The following is a 12,358-nucleotide window of genomic DNA, read 5'->3' on the forward strand; positions in this document are numbered from 1 at the left end:
ACGTGAAATACCTTTTACTAGAGAGTCATCCTGGAAGTGATAGGTAAGGAGCATTCRGTTGCTCTTCTCTGTTGTCCATATTCCCTGTGTCTGTTTTGACCCGAATTAATTCTCKAAGGTGGATTTCAGTGTTTGCAGTTCAGGCGTTACCCGACGGTGGGTAAATGATAGAGTTGCCTTGGCGTTCGGAGCTGTGCGCGCTGGTGGACTTCGCGGGCTCTGCTGTCTGCCGGGGCGTCTGCTGGGAACGACACGTTTCTGAATGCAGAGAGACCCAGGCAGGTCCGCTACGGGGAAAGCGCGCGTCGGAGAGGGAAGGCAGGTAGACGTGAGCGRGAGGGACTTTTTCTGTAATTCCTCAAGTTCTTCCTATCTGAAGTGAAACAACTTAAAAGAATACAATTTAAAGGATGTATTATAAAAAAAAAGACAGACATTGTATGCCGTTGCCAGCTTAAGTTCTACTAAAACAAATGAAAAGATAACTGTAATAGTCAATGCYATTAATAATTCAAATAGAAACAGGTGCAGCACTTGCAGTTCTTAAACTGCACAAGGAAAGTGTTAGTTTAGTATCAACCAGCAGCTGTGTGGTAATTGCCCTTTTAAAATGTAGTGGTAAAATTACGGGCAAGGATAACGTGAGGCCAATGACAAGCTATGACGCGCCGCGAGTTTGGTAGCGGGCTCGCCGCCAGACGCTCCGAGCAGCGCCGTGCCCCGGCGGCGGCCTGCTGAGCAAAGGATCGGCTARTCAAACGCATCGATTTTTTTGCTGCTATGTTTGAACATAAGCTTGCCTTTTTATGCACTAAACTGACAGAATAATGTGATGTGAGCRCGAGATGTGAGAGGAAAATTTGTGTTTGAGCCATTTGTGTTGAAAGAAAATATTTGCGCCTGAATATCGCAGAGCTAAATGGAGGCACTGTAGAAGGGACCTCTGATTCGTACCGCGTCTACCGTAGGGAGAAGTTTACGTGGCGCAAAGGCGTCAAAATCTAGTTGCTTTTCCAGGCTGAATCTTTGATGCTGGGTGCGACTGGGTTTTATCTGCTTGGAAGGCCGCTTAGGAGGTGCCCGGTGCTCCTGCCGTTTGCWGCCGGCCGCGGTCTCCGGCGAGCAGAGCCGCTCTTCTGGGAGAGCGCCTGCGGGAAGAGGGATCTGCAGCCTCTGCAGGAAGCCGCCCCGGTTTCCTCTCCCCCTGACACCTGCAGAACACGGTCGGGGTGATCCCTAAAATTTGTTTCTTTTACCTGTTCTTTTTGTTTAAAAAAAAAAAAAAAGATAATTTATTCTCAGTTATGAACAAACATAACAACTTTGAAATGTGTCCTGTRTTTGAATGTCCTCTTTGTCAGTTGATTTATTTTTTTCCAATTTCAGGTGATAACAATATAAATTTTATGATTTATATTTAAATTGCATTATTTTGAGGTCTTCCTGAAATTTATTATGTAATTGGTTCTAGTTTTCCTTTAAATGTGGATTTTACTTACTGTTTTGGAAAAATAACTTGAGCTATCTTGTGAATTTGTCTTTCCCTACCTATTATTTTTACACCTCCCTTCTTAATAAGCCTATGGGAGCTTAGTGACAGACACTGATCTTTTTCTGATCTTTTTTTTTTTCTTTGTTTAAAAGGAAAATTTCTCTTGGTAGCTTAGTCCTATTGAGTTTAATGTATTTATGTGAGTATAAGATTCCTAAGTGATTGTATAATATTTTGTATGTTTTATATTTTGTGAACACTTAAAATAACAGTGTACATTTATTCCCAGTTTTTGAGAGTTCATAAATATGTTTAGGTTCTATAATGATATCAGAACAAGCCTCCATGAGCTCATTTTGTCATAAATCTTTGTTAATTTATTCATAGTTTCTTTCAGCTACTGCTTTTGGATCATCGAGTGAGTGTAGCTGGGTAAATATCAACAGAGAACAGGTACGATAGGAATTAAATGGGAATTTCAAATCCGAATTTTCAGTTACTTTGTAGCAGATCTTACAAGAACTTAGGTCCAAAATGTAATGACATTACTATTGCTAACAATAAAACATTATCTGTGTTGATGTGCCATAGTATTTGCATACAAAAAGAGTAGTACTTGCTTTTCTGGTTTATGAGAAATGGAATTTGAACAGAAACTTATTTTTTTTCTTACTGCCTAGCTGACAATGTATGCAAGGTATAAAAGTGAGTGGTGATCATAGAGGATTTTAAAGCTTATAACCAAAAAAAAAAAGCCCTCTTTGGACTGTTATATTTCAGCAACTTTATTTCAGCTCTCTCTTCTACAAAATAAATTCTATAGTTTTGAAGAATTCTATAGTTTTGAAGAGAAGGCAGGGGAAAAGCCTGCCCATATTGCAAAGAAGCTATGCTGGTTTTCTTTCTTCTGATCTCTTTTTATCTTCTATCCCCTACTTTTCTTGTTTTCTTTTTCCTCTCAGGCTACAGATGCAGTGCAGAATAGCGATGAGGCAAAATTCAGTATAAATTAAGGCAGTCGTTTGCAGATAGCTACTTTGGTCTCCAATCAGCCCAGTAGTGCTTAWTTTCCCTAGATGAAATTGATTATATTCCATACGTGGTAGCTGCCACGTGAGCCAATATCTGCTGATGCTTTTAAAGCACATCTTGGTGGTGTTTTAATTCATCACTAGAGAGAGAGTATAGTTTCTGTTGTTTTCTCTGGAGACATTCAGGGGAAGAGTAAGGGTTCAGGGCAGCACCTAAAACTGCAAAGATCATGCAGAAGCCTTCCCTCTGCCTCCAACCCCTTTTCCTCAAATATAAGAGAGGTCAGATTTTGAAGAGGTGTGAGCAGTGGAGCTCTATTCTTACCAGTAATGTGATGACTTCTAGCCATTCTGGAAAAGTTTGGTTTTAGAACTGGAAAACTTGAGACAATTTAACTGCAAAAATGGTGATGAGATTATTTGTTTAAATAATATCTTTTTGTGTATTATGAATGCCAAGTGCTTTCTAAAGTAGACAGTATTTCTGCCCTACAGAGCCTGCAGTAGTGCATGACAGTGGATCAACCATTTCACGCCACCTTTGAATTTATTTTTCTTTACAAAAGRTCATTGTTGGTGAATGTTGCGTAGAGGATAGCAAAAGAGTTACAAACCTCCTCTTTATTTTACCTAGTTTGCTAGCAAAAGAATTCAAATAGGAGTGCTTTTGAGCCAAGTCTGGTGGCCACGTGCCCTGAAATAACTAAGAAAGCTCATTCAAGCAGCTTTAGCAATCAATAATATCCTCAGCAATTTGGCGCTCTGCACGTGCTATGATGGGTTTGTACCAACATTAATCCTCATCTGTAGTCTGTTTGATGGGCCAGGACTCGCTGTGCGAATGCAAATTGGTTGCATGGTGTGTGTGGTGTGTTGGATTTGCTGTACACTTACAGCAGATCTGATGAGGACCTTGGACCTTGCTGCCTGTATGGACAGACCTCCATTTTTAAGCATAATGAACTTATTCATGAGAACCTAAACCAAATCAAAAGAAAATCCTTCTGAAATATAACTTCTTCTGTGCTTTTGGGGGAATCATGACTGGAAAGCTCAAGCTGCTTCATAGTTATGAAGATCCATTCTGGCTGCAGGCAGCACAGGATCAGCACTGTTAAAGTGGGGAAGAAAGGACTTGTTCTTGCCCTGTTGACAATAAACACTTGTCCTGTTCAATGACTGGTTTCTCACAGTGGAAAACCCAGCCCAACTCACAGCCACCCTGAGGGATTGAGCTCATAGCACAAGAACTGGGTAGAAACTCAGCTGAGGTGGTCCAGGAGATGTTTTCTATAGGTTGTGAAAATATACTASGGCTGTGCCAAGTAGCTTCTCTCTTCTTTTCCTACTTTTGACTACTCTGTAGCAAGCAGGGATCTAGCACTTAAAAGTAGCCAGAGGGATTGAGGGGGAGTTAAGAGAAAAACTCACGCTTTTTTTCTTCATTCAGGCCCTCTGAATCTTGCTTTACTGTAGGGAAAATACCTGTCTAGTCTTGGTGTCTTTGCCTGTTAGTGACCTCGTCCTTCAGCATTTCCCTTTTTTTTTKKTTKKTTTTTTTTWATGCAAAATGAAAATTGAAAATAGTTTTCGCCCTGCTCTACCTAGTCTTTTTCTATGTATTTCTACAGTGCCAAGCACAGCAGCCTTCGTGTCTTAGTTAAAGTCCATGTGCGTTACTGTCATCTACAAGTTTTAGATCAGCCACTGATTGACTCACCTCCTAGAAAAAACTCTGTCCTCTAGTGGAGTTTAAAAATAGGGATAATATTTTGGTGTATTTGCATAATATTTTTGCTCTTGAGGACACATGTTTTCATGCAAGCACTATGAGAAGGTGTAAACTTGAAACTTTCAGTCTAACCCGTACATAAACTCAAATGAAAAACAAACTGACTCCCTCTCATAAGATAATTCAATCTGTCACTTAAAAAAAAAAAAAAAAAATGGATGGTAATCTAATGACCCAAAACTTTCCTTGATGAATAGCAGGACACACACAATAAGGTGTCAAAGTTGCTAACTAAGGCTGGCAGATATTCGGTTATTAGTGTAGTTTGAATGTTTTTGTGGTTTACATTGATTTTCATTTCATTTTTTTCGGGAAATAAATAAAACTACAATTTTAGCACTCAAGATTTCTTTCTGCAGGCTTCAGATGCTGTGCAAGTAATTACTACATCTACCCGTCAGTGATAGAGCGATGTGACAGGGAGCCTAATTTGTAGAAGAGGACTTYTGAAATCTCCAAAAGCTTTCAACAGTGAACATGCAGGAAGAAAATGCAGTGTTTGTAATATAAAAGGAATTTGAATCCTGTTTCTCTTTTCTCTTTGAGTAGCTCGTAAGACTCTTGCTAGAAATCACTACTGCTACTGTTTTGCTGATCTTACGACTGAGAAGTAGACACCTTTTTAAATGAGAGGTCAGAAATAGCTGGAAGTTGATGTTTATTTTCATGTGGTTGCTAGTTGCAGAGGATTGTATTGATGCAAAAATATGTCTGCAAAAGAAAGCTTTACAGACATCTTAAACTTGAATGTGGGAAGATCCCAGTTACTTTACAGTTCTTCTTTTCAAAGACTGTTAGGCTTTGGGCAAATGTACATGTGGATAAGCCTTTAAAAGGAGCATAGCTATAAATGACAATGTCATCTTCTATTCTGAGCAAATGCTCAAGGAGGAAATTTCAGGTAAATTTTATATATATTAAATCACATTTCTACTGATACCTCACAATACAATTTTAATAGTACACATTATACTAATTGTTTTGTATGATCATTAAATCAATTTTTTTTGCTGAAGCAATAACATATTTTTAGATCAAACTATGAAACTATGAAAAGATAATAATTGGAACAAGCAAGAAATGTATATTTTGCTGCCCTTGGATGAAAATACTGTTTCTTCTCTTACTCTTTGTGAGCTTTCTTTAGTAGCACTGAATGCAAACTAAAAYTGGTCTTAAATGTTTACTTTACTTCCTTTCTTGGCTATATCTTCTTTCCCAGATGCCTGTCAGCTAAATCGTTTCCTCAGTTTCTCATAAATATTTGTCATCTTCACACCTTGATGTAATTCAGTTGTCTCCTTCCCAAACTTCCCCAACTATTTTTCTTTTCCTCTTTAGCCCTACAAAACTCGGCCCSCAGGCTGTTTGCACTTACCTGGATTCCTTTGCTGCTGCCTGATGCCACTATTTCCATTCTATGTGATTAATGTACTTGGCAAACTTCTCTGGGTATGTTAAATGTGCAATTACACTGGGAGCACAGCAATGTCATTTTTGCCTTTTGTCATGTCTTTTATCATTAACCTCAAACTTAATAGACCGTCTTTCTGAATGGTCAGTTTTTGTTATGATGTATCATGATCCACTGCTGTGAGTTACCACTATGCACCACGCAGTTGTATAGGCAGCGTTTAATGGGGAATCAGCCATGGCAGCCTGAGTTAATTGAAGTGATTATTTCAGAAATTAAACATCATCAGATGAACTCAAAAGTTCTTCATTTTGCTCYATAGTGCTTCTATGAAGAGTGATGCAGCTGACTTTGGAAACGCAGGTCGAAGGAGTGAGTTTTGATTAAGCTCACATGAATGAGGCTTATGATCATTATGGCTTGATAAGTGTTAGGAGAGGACTTCTGTCACTAGCAGCCTTCAGCGAACACACAGCTCTAAAGAAAAGGTGCTTGCAGGAAGCTGTAGAGACACTCGTGGCAGGCATAAGAAATGGGCAAGTTGCTTGAAAACTTTCCTGTTGTGCAAATTGGTTTTAGAGTCTACTGAACGCATCCCCAAAAGTACTGAGGCTCTGACAAACTGGTTACTCTCTTGTTGCCTTTTGGCTGAAGGAGACTGTGGTGTTGCAATGTTTCTGTGGTAAGAGGTGATAAATATGCTTACAATTTCCTCTTCTGAGAAAAAAGCTTATAAAGTCGGAGAGCTGTGCTCTCCAACAGTGTTCTCTCTAATTTGGTTTCCAAAACCGGGATTATTTTCAGCTGAGAAGTACATGTTAATTTTGCACTATAACTGGGTCAGTGTTTGTGAGAAGGAAATGATGCGGTAAGTATAAAAATAAATCTATAGCACCTCGATTCCATTATGACTGCTGGTCCATAAATATCTTCAACCGAAATTAACATCTTTTAGATGTGAGTAAAAATGAAGGGAGATGACAAAAAATAAAAGTGGAGGAGTCTGTGTAGTATGAAAACGATGGAGAGGTTAGGAAGTCCCTACCATCACAATCCCATGCCCCAAGGTGGTTAGAAAAGTAAGCAAAACTGGAGAGCAGTCGTCACGACGGCCAAGGTTAATTCTTGTTAAAAGGTCCATTTCTGGAGGCGTGGAAGGTTTTGTGCTCGCGCAGCGGTGAGGCCGTCACCAGCGTTACGCGCTAGTCGGGTCAGGCTACCAGGGCCACCTGGCAGTCTCCGTTGTGAAGAAGACTGCCGGTGCCTAAAGGAGCACACGCTCCCGGGTACCTAAAGGAGCACACGCGCCAACCTGCCTTTTCTAAGGTCCTAGTCTGTGGCTGAACCAAGCATTTGACTTTGGAATAATTATTTGAYGGAGTTTGTTTGAATCCTCTTCAAGATTTCACTGCGAAAGGACATGGAGCACTGTCACTCATGCACAATGGATTTCTGGTCCTGAAGACTGGTTTTATAAGCTCATAATTAATTGGACAAAATTGCACCAAAAATGGCTGCCTGAGCTTGCACCAGTTACGGCTTTGTTAATGTTTAGCACTAAAGCAATAATAGAGGAAAGCAACACAGAAAAGAAAAAAGATAAAATGAGAGTTGTGAGAGAAAAAACGTTTTTCATTGAGGTAAAATAACTTTCACAACTTAGTTTAGGGGGAGACAATTTTAGAGAAGTTTTTCCCTATCATKTCAGGAAGCCTGACAGACGTGCAGGCTGGAGGAAATCGGAACTTTGCCAACACACGTCATTTATCAACCGCATGAAGGATCAAGCTCATTTTGGAGTATTCCTGTATACTTTATATCAGATCAGTGTTTAGTTCAAAGTACCTATAAAAAGAATGCTAAAATTGACCTATAGCTTTTTTTATTTTTTATTAATTTATTTCAGAGAAACAAGTCATCTTGTCACATGTCCAAGATGAAACATGTTTGTTTATTTTTTTAATGGAGAGTTTGAATCTGTGGATCTGACTCATCTCGTATTAATACTACCGCGCTGTATTGGGTGCCACTTCAGTATCAGTAGTCTATCTGATAAGTTGATAAGTTGGCTTTCTTTTTTTCTTTCTTTCTTTTTCTTTCCTTTTTTTTCTTTTTTCTTTTTTTGTAGATTTTTGTTTCTGTCTTGGATAGGCAAAAACTTCTCATTTCCCTTTCTTTTTGGATATGTCTAACAGGCTATGTAGTGCTTTTTTGGCATTTGTCAGATTTGCTGTTTTCATATATCCAGCAGTTGATACTATATAGTAGATCAGTGAGCTGATGTCTTCCCTCTCCAGCCCTCCTCAAAAAAACTAATCCAAGGCCACAAGCTTAGTGATTGATCAGAAATTGGATGGACAAAATCATCTATTGCCAAACACTAGATCTTTAATTCCTGTCTGCTTTTGGTCTTTATTTTATCAATATATTTATTAGTAATACAGAATGAAGTGGTCGTGACTACATTTGACTAGTCTACAACAGTTTGGTATTGTGAATTTGTGGGATTTAAAACTGATTTTTGTCCCAGTATGGGACGTTTAAAATACATGAATTAAAAAGTGGAAAACTCTGATTCAGATGCTATTACACAGGTTGAGATCAGKTTTTTTTGTCTTCCCAGATCATAGTTGGAGAGGTTACCCACAAGAGAGCAGCTTTAAATTTAGTAGAGTACTCGAGATAGCGATGTGCAGAAATATCTCTGTCATCTTTGGATTTGGAGAAGATTTCGTACGACTGAAAATATTCTGCCTGGCTCCAAAAATGACATTTTCATTTTTAACATAGGGGATAGTAGCTCATATTATAAAAGTATGCTGGTTTATAACATAACTAGTCTAGAGGTACAAGTGAAATGAGAGTTGCAGAATGTCAGGAATCTTTTATGACTGTGCTCCTTTCGTGAAATTCATGATAGGGTTTATATATAAACCAGATCCAGAAGATAGGAAGAACAGTTGTTTAAAACAAGAAAAGCCTATACTCCTGTACGTTATTGAATTAATAAATATGTAGTATAATTGGATGTGGAAGTGTTTTTCCCATGTCAGAGAGAGTTACAGGATTTCAAAACATTTTTATCAGTTATGAATATTTTCTGAAGCTAATGTTCTGAAAATCTGAAAAATAGTAGTTTGTATCAAAAAATTGTTTTGAATAGTAACCTTTTCTTAAAAGGTCACATTTGCAGAGTCGTTAGTTCAAATGGCAAAACTTTTTGCAATCATTTTATTAATTAGAAAATTGGCCATGATAAGTTGCTGTTTACCATCTGGGTTTGCTATTGCTTAGTGGAGGCTTTTTCCTCAAACATTTTGTAAAATATTTAAGTAGCACTCACAAAAAGAACTTTCCCAATTAACGTGTATACAATTCTGCTTTTCACATACCAGTTTTCAAGTAGTTGTTTGGTACCTTCRCGTCCTTTAACAAACAGAAAAGCAGCCCAGGTTGTCACCAGCGTCTTGCAGCCCAGYGCTCGACCCGGGAAGGGGAGATCCTCATCCCGCGAGCGAGCTCCTCTCCGCCCTGCCATCTCCTAGACGCCAGCTTTGTCCCCAGGGCGTTCAAGCMCGGAGTTTCAGTTAGCTCATCCCAAGAGGGTGTTAAAACACACACTGTCCTTGTACGGGAGAACATGCGCTTCTGTATTTCTAATCCGATGAACAGATCACACCTGAAGTATAGTTTCTGCTTAAAAGAATTATTTAAAGCTTTGAAAGCCTGAATAACCTGTCATGTAAAATGATAGAATTAATGTTTTAAAAATAAAATGATCGAGATGGCAATCTGGCCTTTTTTTAAGCACCAAATGGTTTTAGAGTTTTGTTCCACCAGTGCTGTCCCTTACTTTAGAGGAAGTTGAAAACACGACCTAGAAGTTTGGGTAGTAGCTTTGTGTTTTGCTTTTGTGCATTTGGTCTTTTTTTTTTTTTTTTTTTTTTAATTGAACAACTCAAGGTCACTACTGCAATAATCTAAAGTTTATTCCATGGAACAAGTTAGCTTCTCGATTTCCTCCTCCTTTTGTTTCGGCATGCCAGTTATTCATACAGTGCTTTAACGCAGCCAGAAGTCAAACTGAAAGGTCACTACCTGGGTTACTTGTGTTGTGGTCCACCATGCAGTAGCTCTGCCTGCTGCATTACATTGTCAAAGTTAGCCTTTCTATTGACAGGCATATTGATTTCCTGATTAATGTACCTCTGTTTTATTGGCGTTTACTACAGGAGACATAATTTTAATGTTTGTGTGATCAATAGCTCCATCACCAGCAAGAGCTCCTACTGCTAGCTTGTGCAGCTCTAACGATGGGGAGTTGTATATTTCTTGATAAATACTACAGAGAAGTTGTAAACATTATAAAAGCAAAGAAAATTGATGTTCTGTGCAGATTTCTATTGTATTTCACCCCTGGGAGAGAATGCAAAAACTTTCAAATAATTCTCTATAGAGAAAGGAAATCAGCAGGTACAAGCTGTTTGGGCTGGAATATAAATGTATGGGAAGTAATTACTTTTTAAATTCCCATTGTGTAGTCATTTAATCTCAAATGTGTAAATACCCGTAATAGAAATTATGGCTTTTATTCAGTTTTAGTTTAAGAAATGACATTTTAAACACCTTTAGTTAACTTCATTAGAGGAATGGATTCTGTGGCAGTTGGAGATGCTTCTGGAGTTGCAGCTGTCTGTAAATTACATAAGGCACCTGAAGGCATCTACTTAAAATGCACCTAAAGTGGTTTTTGTTCTCTGAATTGTAATGGGCTTTGCAATCACCTGCTTGTTCCYGGTGAGGTTACCTCCTGCCTTCCTTCCTTCCTTCTGTCCTTTCTCTCCCTTTCTGCTAGTTCCTTTCAAAACCAGAGAAATAAAACCAGAGGCTATTTTTTCAGCTCAAATAAAGTGGTATGTTTCAGCAGGAGTAATACATTGTTAAGTTTTAAAATCAGATAATCACAGAAATGACAATAAATTGCACCATTTGCCAGAAACTTTTTCTAAATATTTTCAGGTTAGATTCCTTGATTTGGTTTAAGTTTAGATTCCCTTTGGCTACTTTCCTTGATTATCTGAAACAGGTATCACAATGGTGTTTCTCATTGCCTGAGAATATTCTTGTGTTTGAGTATTCTTGTGTATAGTATAATTTTGTATGAATGCACTCATTAAATCAGTRCTGGGTTGTCCTTATAGACATGAGGAGATGACTGTTGCTTTTAAATAATTTATGCATTKTATAACTTATAAACTGGTCTTTCCATAAAGTGCATTTGTTCTGGGAGGTGAAGCACCAACCATTAATTTGGAAAATAGGATGCTGAAGTGCAATCTATTTCAGGTTCCTCCTCTGTTGAAAAGTGGGTACTGTCCCATAAACTGCTGGCATTAGGGAATAAATTTGTACTAAAAAATCCAGCAATTTCCAAGTATACAAGTTATGTGTCTTGATTTTTTGGTACCAGTTGGAAACAGTGGTATGTTTATCACCTGCTGCCAGCATAGGCATATCTCCATATCTCTATAGGGAAATGAATATTAGTGTGATGATTAAATCCCTAAATTTAGAGCTGTGTGGTGATGATGGGCAGAGCATAAGGTACTAGTGACAGGCAGCTACATCCTCTGGTAAACAGCTAAACAGCAGTGAGGTCAGTAAGGAAGGTTTAGCTAGACATGAGTTTCCTGTGTTTGTCCATGGAAATGTCTTCAAATGTGCCTGTCTTCCTGAAATAATTAATCAAACTGATGTCATGGAAATCCGGAGATGCTGTTTCTAGAAGTTCCTATTGCAATAGTAAACATTTGGCCTAATAATAGTATTAGAAGGTGATGCTGCTCCCAATAACACTTTCTCTGGTTGATTTTAATAACGTAAAATTAATTATTCCACTTGTGGCAAGCCAGTTAGCTTGAGTCATAAGCATCCAAGTGAGTTGTTTCAACTGTTGGAAATTCTTTAAAGCCATAGGGTCCCCTGAGGGGATGCTGACGCTGCCTTTCATGTCTCTGGCTTTGGGTTTAGTCCCAACTCCRGTTTCTTTTGCCTTTTTTGTTGAGTAGAAACTTGCTGTTCAGAGGCTTGACTCRTTTATTTTGAACACTGTGGGACTCTAAATTCTTCCTAAGAGGCAAACAGAGCATCGCATAAATCTGCCTCCCAGGTAGTGGTAGGGCAGGTGGAGTTGGAAGGAGGCGTGGGGGTTGATGAAGCACTATCCAAATAGTGTAAATACTGCAGCGCAGGTCAGACTGTTTAGCTTCGCTGAAGGAATGACAACCTAGCTTATAAACTGAGGGACTGTAACGTGTTAAGTGCTGGCTTCGATCACATTTTTGTTTTGCTTTTGTGCTTCCTCTTTACATTGTGTGAGTGTATAAATATTCATTACCTRGTGTACTAAAGTGCAGGTGTCTGTGTACATCCACTTTTTTTGTTGACTAAAGGAGTGTGATATATAAATCTTTATCTGAAACAGTAATGTATCGTGATGGAGTTCAGGTTTCAGAAAGCAATGACCCTTTCTGGCCTTAGGTATCTCATTTAATCTCTCTGTGATTTATATCACTTTCTGTTATATGAGAGTAATTCTCTCTCTCCCTGATAGATCCCGAAGCAAAAAA

The sequence above is a fragment of the Rhea americana genome, unplaced genomic scaffold, assembly GCF_003343005.1.
Source record: "Rhea americana isolate MKP2758 unplaced genomic scaffold, rheAme1 scaffold_144, whole genome shotgun sequence".
Taxonomy (NCBI): domain Eukaryota; kingdom Metazoa; phylum Chordata; class Aves; order Rheiformes; family Rheidae; genus Rhea; species Rhea americana.